The 9,096-nt window shown below is 53.8% G+C and overlaps 1 long non-coding RNA gene across 1 annotated transcript; it reads left to right on the top strand.

The window, feature by feature from the left end:
- Positions 1-662: 662 nt before the first annotated feature.
- Positions 663-2,114, top strand: LOC119878513. The gene is made up of 3 exons (XR_005386961.1): positions 663-884; positions 966-1,111; positions 1,875-2,114. It is a non-coding gene; the product is annotated as an uncharacterized LOC119878513 (long non-coding RNA).
- Positions 2,115-9,096: the final 6,982 nt, after the last annotated feature.

Genomic DNA, 9,096 nt, shown 5'->3' with positions numbered 1-9,096 from the left:
CGGTAGTCGCTGGATTGAGTTTCAAGACACATGTCTCCTGGCCTGCACCTTCCAATTGCCTCTCACACAACTTCTGTCCCGCAACAAACCTAGGCCTGTTAGAAGCGAAGTGTACATGCAGTCAGTGTGGGACCCAGGAAATTTCTTTTTATTTATTTATGATAGTCACACAGCGAGAGAGAGATAGAGAGGCAGAGACATAGGCAGAGGGAGAAGCAGGCTCCATGCACCGGGAGCCCGACATGGGATCGATCCCGGGTCTCCAGGATCACGCCCCTGGCCAAAGGCAGACGCTAAACCGCTGCGCCACCCACGGATCCCGAGACCCAGGAAATTTAACAAAAATCCCCTACTCCTGGACAAGCAGAGGAGGACAGATGCCATTTTGTGCTACAGCTGTCACCCTCTGTATGACCCCTACATAACCTGCTTATTGCTTAAGGTGCTGCCCCACCCTAGTCAAGCTTTTGGGCACACGCTACTCAGAAATCGGCCCATAACAATGTAACCCTGCTTTGTGCCAGCCAAAACTGCGCGCCAATTCTGACCAAAGTAATAGGCCAGCTCAAATGGATACTATAGGGTAAGATGTAATTCAATCGGCCACCTGCGTGTGGACCGACATGACTGTGCAACTTTCTGTGTATTCCATGGGCCACTGCCCCTATAAAGCTGCTATGCCTTAGTCTTGGGGTCCAAGTCCCTGCTCCGCTGTGTCAGGTATACTTAGACCCACGCTCCAGCTTGTGAATAAACCCTCTTGTGTTTGCATCGGTGTCGGCTTCTCGGTGGTTTCTAGGATTCACAATCTTGGCCACAACATTTGGGGGCTCGTCCGGGATCTGAGAGACCTCCAGGACCTTATCCGGAGGATTTCACGCGTGGTGAGTGCACTCAACTTTTTCCACCTTTTGCGTGCATATTCTCTAAGAGCTCTAACCTGTAGGAATTCCAATCTGTATTAGGTCAGCATTGACTTAGGCGGATGCGCTGGTGGGCCATCAACCGGGGGTCTTGAGGAGACGTCCCTTGCCCCTGCCTGGAGGATGGAGGTCCTATCTGTAAGGAGGATGGAGGTCCTCATCTGTATGGAGGATGAGCGTCCTCATATGTAAGTAGGATGGGGTCGTCATCTGTATGGATGACGGGGGTCCTCATCTGTAAGGAGGACGGGGCTCCTCATCTGTATGGAGGACGGAGTCCTCATCCGTAAGGAGGACGGGGGTCCTCCTCTGTATGGAGGACGGGGGTCCTCATCTGTAAGGAGGACGGGGGTCCTCATCTGTATGGAGGACGGGGTCCTCATCCGTAAGGAGGACGGGGGTCCTCCTCTGTATGGAGGACGGGGGTCCTCCTCTGTAAGGAGGACGGGGGTCCTCATCCGTAAGGAGGACAGGGGGTCCTCATCCGTAAGGAGGATGGGGGTCCTCGTCTGTATGGAGGACGGGGGTCCTCATCTGTAAGGAGGGCTGGCTGCCAGCCCTTCGGATTACTTTCTGTCTTGTCTCCGCAGCTGCACTAGAACGTTTGTCTGTTACTGTGCTCTTCTTACCTCTTTGCACGCTGGTCTGTGTTACCTGTTTGTGTGCTGGTCTGTGTTACTGTGTTCTTGTTAACTGTGTGTTTGACTGTGTTATTTGTAAACTGTCATAACTGTCTGTGCCTTGGTGTGGACGGGGGACATAATGGGACAGATGCAAACCATACCCTTGTCTCTTATGCTCTCCCACTTCTCGGATGTTAGGGAAAGAGCTCTTATTGTGAGCATAGACATACAGAGAGAGAGATTCCAAATTTATTGCATATCAGAATGGCCAACCTTTGACGTGGGATGGCCCCGAGAAGGAAATTTTCACCTACCTATTATCTTACAGGTTAAGGCCGTGAACTTCAGGGACAAACCAGATGGCCACCCTGACCAGATGCCCAACATCCTGGCCTGTCAGGACATGATCGAGAATTCCCCTCCTTGGCTAAAACCCGTTTTTACTCCCCAAAGCACACAACTCGCCTGAAGGTAAGGAGAGACTCCGGGTCCACCGCCAGACTCTAATGGCAGGTCTCCAGGCTGCCACGTGCAAGACTACCAATCTGGCCAAGGTCTATGATGTGAGACAGGGTAAGGATGAGAGTCCAGCAGCCTTCTTAGAGGGAGCAATAGAGGCTTTTAGGCAGTACACCCCTATGAACCCAGAAGCCCCGGAAACAAAGGCCGCAATTATCATGGCTTTTGTTAACCAGGCCGTTCTGAACATTAAAAAGAAATTGCAAAGAGTAGAGAGACCGGGAGAGAAGAGCTTGCAGGACTTAGTGACAATAGCAGAACGAGTCTATAATAGAAAAAGTCCGGAAGAACTGCATGTTACCACCCCACACGCTATTAAAGGGGTACTCAAACAGCCCCCAGACAGCTGGATCAGCAATGCCCATCTGACCCATTATCAGAGCCTACTGCTAAACCCCACCAGAATTTTATTTAAGCCACCGACAACCCTGAATCTGGCAACGCTACTCCCTAACCCAGACTGGGACCCCCCTCTGCATGACTGTCAAGAAATTTTGGCACAGGTGTACGGAATCAGAGCTGATCTCCAGGACCAGCCACTGCCGAACGCCAATGCCACCTGGTACACGGACGACAGCAGTTTTGTCCGAGAAGGAGTCCGATTTGCGGGGGCAGCCATACCATAACCACGGAGACAGAGACCGTCTGGGCGGAGCCATTGACAGCCTAAATGTTGGCTCAATGGGCAGAACTGATCCCACTGGCCAAGGCACTGACCATGGAGGAAGGTAAACGAATAAACATCTACACCGACAGCAGGTACGCCTTTGCCACCGCTCACATTCACGGAGCCCTTTACAGAGAGAGAGAGAGCTTCTGACAGCAGAGGCAAAGACTGTTAAAAACAAAACGGAGATTCTTGAACTCCTGAGGACCCTCTGGCTGCCCAAGGCCCTAGCCATCATCCACTGTCCGGGGCACCAAAAGGCAGACACACCAGTAGCCAGGGGAAACCGGCTAGCCGATTTAAAAGCAAAGGAGGTGTCCCTTTTGGTGACCCAGGTCTTAGCAACCACGCTACCTGATCTGGGGGAACGGAACCTGCCGGACACCCCCAACTATAGTGATGCTGACTTACACTGGATCAAACGCTTGCCTATGACCCAGTGATTGTGTGGCTGGTGGAGGGCCACAGACTCCAGCATCATCTTGCCAGAAGAACTGGGACGGCGAGTCCTATCCAAAACGCATCGGAGTACTCACACGGGAACAAGGAAGATGGAAGACCTCATACGACATGCAAAGATCACTATTAAAGACTCTCGAGCAAAGATCGAGCAGATCGTGGCAAGCTGCCACTCATGCCAGTTAACTAATGCCACCGCCCATGGATCTAACCCAGGCACCTGGCTCCGGGGGGACCGCCCAGGAGCCTACTGGGAAGTGGACTTCACTGAGGTAAAACCTGGAAAATATGGATACAGGTATTTATTAGTGTTTGTAGATACTTTTTCAGGATGCACAGAGGCATTTCCCACCAAACATGAAACGGCACAGACCGTGACCAAGAAACTGCTGGAAGACATCTTACCAAGGTATGGTTTTCCTGTTAAGATTGGGTCAGACAAGGGCCCAGGATTCTTCTCTAAGGTAACACAGGGAGTGGCACTAGTACTTGGGGCAGATTGGAAATTAGATTGTGCATATAGGCCCCAGAGCTCAGGACAGGTAGAGAGGATGAACAGAACACTAAAGGAGACCTTAACTAAATTAGCCCTGGAGGGATCCCTGGGTGGAGCAGCGGTTTGGTGCCTGCCTTTGGCCCAGGGCGCGATCCTGGAGACCCGGGATCGAATCCCACATCGGGCTCCCGGTGCATGGAGCCTGCTTCTCCCTCTGCCTGTGTCTCTGCCTCTCTCTCTCTCTGTAACTATCATAAATAAATAAAAATTAAAAAAAAAATAAAATAAATTAGCCCTGGAGACTGGCGGGGACTGGGTGACTCTCCTCCCCTTCGCCCTATATCGGGTGAGGAACTCCCCATATAAGATGGGACTGACTCCCTACGAGATCATGTTCGGTCTTCCTCCACCTGTTATCCCCATTTTAAAACTTGAGGTGCTTGCTGAATTTGATGATCACCAACTTCTTTTCTCCCTCCAAATGTCATGAACCCATGAGCAGGTGTGGCCTAAGCTGAGGGCCCTCTATGAGACTGGGCCACCCCCGGATCCCCATCGATATCAGCCAGGTGACTGGGTGTACATGTGTACGTGTGGAGATACCAACACCGGACACTTCAACCTCGCTGCAAGGGACCTACACCCTGATCCTGACCACTCCCAATGCTCTCAAGGTCGACGGGATTACTCCCTGGTCCACTACACCCACGTCCAGCCAGCTGACCCACATACCGTTCTCAAGAACTTTGTTCCAGAATGGAAAAGCCACCCGGACAAGGACAATCCCCTAAAGCTAAGAGTGCACCGTTCTCACTAATTTCACACCTCCAAGACTCCCTAGTCTGAGGTTGTCCTTCAAAATAGAAAGGGATTAGACTTAGTCTTCTTACAACAAAGGGTGTGTGTGTGGTGTGTGGGGGGGGTATGTGCTGCCTTAAACGTAGAATGCTGCTTCTTCGCTGGAATATAAATGGCAGCGAGAACAGCAACAAGGTTGGTTAAAATCCTGGTTTAATCATTCCACCTGGCTCACCCTAAGAGCAACCTGGACCCTTGATTGGATCCTGCATAGGATCCTCTGAAAAAGGGGGGAATGTGGGACCCAGGAAATTTAACAAAAATCCCCTACCCCTGGACAAGCAGAGGAGGACTGATTCCATTTTGTGCTACACCTGCCACCTCCTGTATGACCCCCACATAACCTGCTTATTGCTTAAGGCGCTGCCCCACCCTAGTCGAGCCGCTGGGCACACCCTAATCGGAAATCGGCTCAGAACAATGTAACCCTGCTTTGTGCCCGCCAAAAATGCGTGCCAATTCTGACCAAAGTAATAGGCCAGCTAAAATGGATACTATAGGGTAAGATGTAATTCAATCGGCCACCTGCGTGTGGACCGACATGACTGTGCACCTTTCTGTTAATCCCATGGGCCACTGGCCCCTATAAAGCTGATACGCCGCCTCTTAGTCTCGGGGTCCAAGTCCCTGCTCCGCAGTGTCGGGTATATTTGGACCCATGCTGGAGCTTGTAAATAAACCCTCGTGTGTTTGCATCGGTGTCAGCTCCTTGGTGGTTTCTCGTATTTGCAATCTTGGGCACAAGACCAGGGCCTGCTGCCCTGACCTCCCTTCCAGGGCCACACTGACCGCCCCACAGGCCCTCTGTGCCCGAGGCACACAGGCACGGGGATGCGGGGAGGGGAGGAAGTGCCCCGGAACCCGGCCAGCCCGGGCCCCCAGGACAGAGGGAGCACAGACCTCCTAGGTCGCTTTGCACAGACCCTGGTGACCTGAGGCTCCCTGACTGTCACTCTGTCCCAGCCCCTCCTGGCCCGGGGGCACGGGCTGAGTCCCAGTAAAGTCCGTGGGGTCCTGACCCTGGTGTCTGGCCGCCCCTGGTAGTCACGTGGGGACGTCAGCTGTGTGTATGCCTGGCGGCGCCCCTGCAGGGGCTGGTTGGGGCCTGGGTGGTGCCCCCTCCTCCTCTCTGGGGGTCTCTCCACGCCCCGTGCACAGAGTTCCTGGAGACACAGAAATGGGCTGGCTGTGCATTTTCGCACCACAACACTTTCTTGACTTGCTACGGCAAACGGGCTCAGAGCCGAGGGTGCCCACCTTCCCCTGGGGAGGGAGCCCTTTCTGTCCTTCAGGCGAGGGCAAGAATCACACGGGGTGGGGGGGCGGGGGCTGGAGTCCCCCACCTGGAAGCATGTGTGGACTCCGTTTGGGGGCGTGTGTCCCCCAAACACAGGTTTCAGCCTGAGAGACGGTTCTGAGGACAGCAGAGCTGACCTGGACCTGCAGCTCATGGGCTCCTGCGCTGGGTCCCTTCAGGGCAGCTGGACCCCGGCCTCGGGCCCCCTGGGGCCCCAGCACCTGGAGGAGCCTGCCTCCTGCTGTGGGTGTTGGTGGGGCCCACCAGCCTACCCCTGTTCTCCCCACCCTCGGGTGTCCCGGGATCCCCAGGGCTGCCCTAGGTCAGCGACCCGGATCTGTGGGGCACGCCCAGGGCCCAGGAGGACACATCCAGCTGTGGGAGGACTCGTTCAGCCTAGAGCCAGAATCCAGGCCCGGCCAGACTAATGGATCCCATTAGTCTTTGTGTTGGGCCTGGGGAGGGCTCAAATCACCCCAGCCCCCACAGAGCCCAGGGCCAGGCCAGCCCAGGTCCCTCTGGGTTAGGGGCTGGTGTCCTGTGCAGGGTGTGCCGCCCTCCAGGACGGACAGTGGGAGGAGGCAGGGCACAGTGCATCCTGTGTTCCATCCACCTGCACCCACCCTGTCAGGGGCTCCCGGCCTTCCCTCTTCCCTGCAACCCCTGGGTACTCTATGGGACACCAGGGCTTCTGATGGGAGTAGGCTGTCCAGAGAACCCCGGGGAGGCTGAGCATGTCCCACAGGGGGCAGCTGCACTGGGTGCTTGCTGGGGGCCGATGGTGTTGGGCAGAGGTATGATGGTGGTGGAGTGTGGGGGATGGTGTAGGGGGGATGGTGTGGGGGTATAGTGTGGTCAGGGATTGTGTGGGGGTGTGAGGGGGATGGTGTAGGGGGGATGGTATGGGGACAATGCCATGGGGGATGATGATGTAGGGGATGGTGTGGGGGTGGGGAATGAGCAGGATGGCTCAGGGTGCCTGCAGACACAGGGCATCCTCTTTCTCTAAGATGCACACGGAGACGTCTACAGATAATGGCGACCCCAGTCTGGGGTTTGCTGTGACACCTGCCCCAGGGGCCCCGTATGGTCAGTGCAGGGCCCTGGCTGGACCGGGGGCATTATCTGGGGGTCATCATACTATGTATGTTTACAAATTGCAAATTGTCTCAAATGAAATGCATAGACTTTAGAAATATATAAAGCATCGAGGGTGGGTGTCACCCTGACCCGTCCGGCCCTCATCGGATCGATGTGTGTCCTGTTCTAGCCACGGCCATGCCGCCTGGCCCCCAGGTCCCCTTACTGCTCCCCACGGCTCCACCCCAGCCCCTTGCCTTTCAGGCGGCTGTCCCTCAACCCTTTGGAGTTCAGCTCACATGGCAACCCCTGGAGGCCCCATCCTAGTGGCCTCCTCATCCCCGAACTCCGGGTGTGGGGGCACGGGGGTCATCCCCAGCACCTTACCATGCGGCGGTGTGTTGTTGGCTGCTGTTGCTACCCCCGGCCTCAGAAGCCCCGTGTTTCCTACCCAGAAGCCCCCAGGCCTCCCCTGGGGCCTGGAACCCCCCCGGCCCAGGAGCCTCACCCGACCCCATAGCGGGCCCAAAACATGGTGTGGCTGCCGAACGTCCTGTTGACGTCCAGGCCTATCTGCGTGATGTCCCTGGAGGAGACCAGGGCCTCCTCCTTCATTTCCTGCGGGAAAACCGGGGAGGAGGAGCCGGCATCAGGGACACAGACCCCGACCTGTCACCAGCTGCAGTCCTGGGCAGGGAGCCCTGGGGCCACCATGGGAGTGTGTCCTGCCAAAACCTCCTTCCTTCCCCTGGGAGGCCGGGGATGGCGGCAGTGCGCACCATGCCCATGGGACTTCTGTGAGGGCCTGTGCCCAGCTGTTGTGGGCTGGGAGGTGACTGAGGGTCAGCCTGGGTGGGAGGGGACAGGGGGTCAGCCCAGGTGGGGAGGTGACATGGGGGTGTTGTGCTCAAGATTGTGAATCCGAGAAACCACTAAGGAGCCAACACCGATTCAAACACAGGAGGGTTGATTTACCAACTCGAGCTTGCGTCCAAGTATACCCGACAGGGCGGAGCAAGACTTAGACCCCGAGGTGGGTTTTAGCTTAGTTTTGTTTTTTTGTTGTTTTGGTTTTTTTTTAGCTTAGTTTTAAGGGCTGGTCTCAGGTACCTCCAGAAGGGCTGGAGCAATTCCTCAAGTTCTGTTTACATTTTGATATGGGGCCTTGGAGGGCATTGAGCTCTGTTCTTATTCTAATAGGGGCTTCCTGCCCTTGGCTTGGGCTCAGTTTTTATTGTAATGTGGGGCTTTCTAGGACATTAAGCTGTAAACTTTTGTTTTTTTTCCCCGTAACTGAAGTAATGTAAATTTCAGCTCTTATTCACAGGGACCTGGGATGGCTGGACATGTGCTAACGCTGAACATAAAGTGGAATGGCCTTAATTTTCTTGGCCTCCACATGTCCCATCCTATCTAGCTCCTTCCCCCTTCCCCAGAGCTCCTAAGAGAGCAATTGCAAATGACCTCTGGTGCTAGCATGTGTTGGGGGACAGGCCCAGGGATTTGGGATCAAGAAGACCTGGAGCTCGGGCCTCCTGGGTGGCTGTGCAGTGGGATTCCATGCTGCAGACTCTTATTCCCTAAGGCTATCTTGACAACTGACTTTGTACATAGAAAACCTCTCCTTTGTCTTTAAAAGATGAAGAGCCAGTCAAAGCATTTTTTCTCTGCCCATCTGATTGCTCAGATTCCAATGTGAGACGTATTTCCTGTTAATAAGGATAATTTACTATCCGTAGTACTATGGTTAAAATATTCTGACACAAGTAGTTCAGAGGGATGAGGGTTTCTCATCTCTTTCTTCACAGTTGAGTCACTCATAAGGAAATGCATCTTTATGGATTTGGAACGAACTGAGAGACATTATTACCAATGGTCCTATTACTATGTGAAGGATTCTTCCCTGAGATTCTTCCCCTGTTTTAACTGACACTGAAACACTGCGAACTCTTTGGAAGACAAATGTCCAGGAAATAAATGTTATGCATTGCTAATTTTAAATGCACTTGCAATATGGTGTCTAATATAAAAGAAGTATTTTTATCTGATATTTGCTATTTATTATCCTTTCCTGCTTTTCAGGTTGAGGAGGCATTATACGTGCTCATAAGTGTTTTTCTTTCCTTCTGATATAAAATTCTTACTTTGTTCCCATTGAAGGAACTCTTTAAGAA

The sequence above is a fragment of the Canis lupus genome, unplaced genomic scaffold (assembly GCF_011100685.1).
Source record: "Canis lupus familiaris isolate Mischka breed German Shepherd unplaced genomic scaffold, alternate assembly UU_Cfam_GSD_1.0 chrUn_S1680H1874, whole genome shotgun sequence".
Classification (NCBI taxonomy): Eukaryota; Metazoa; Chordata; class Mammalia; order Carnivora; family Canidae; genus Canis; species Canis lupus.
The sequence above is the reverse complement of the archived record's forward strand: the minus strand, read 5'-3'. Positions and strand labels throughout refer to the sequence as shown.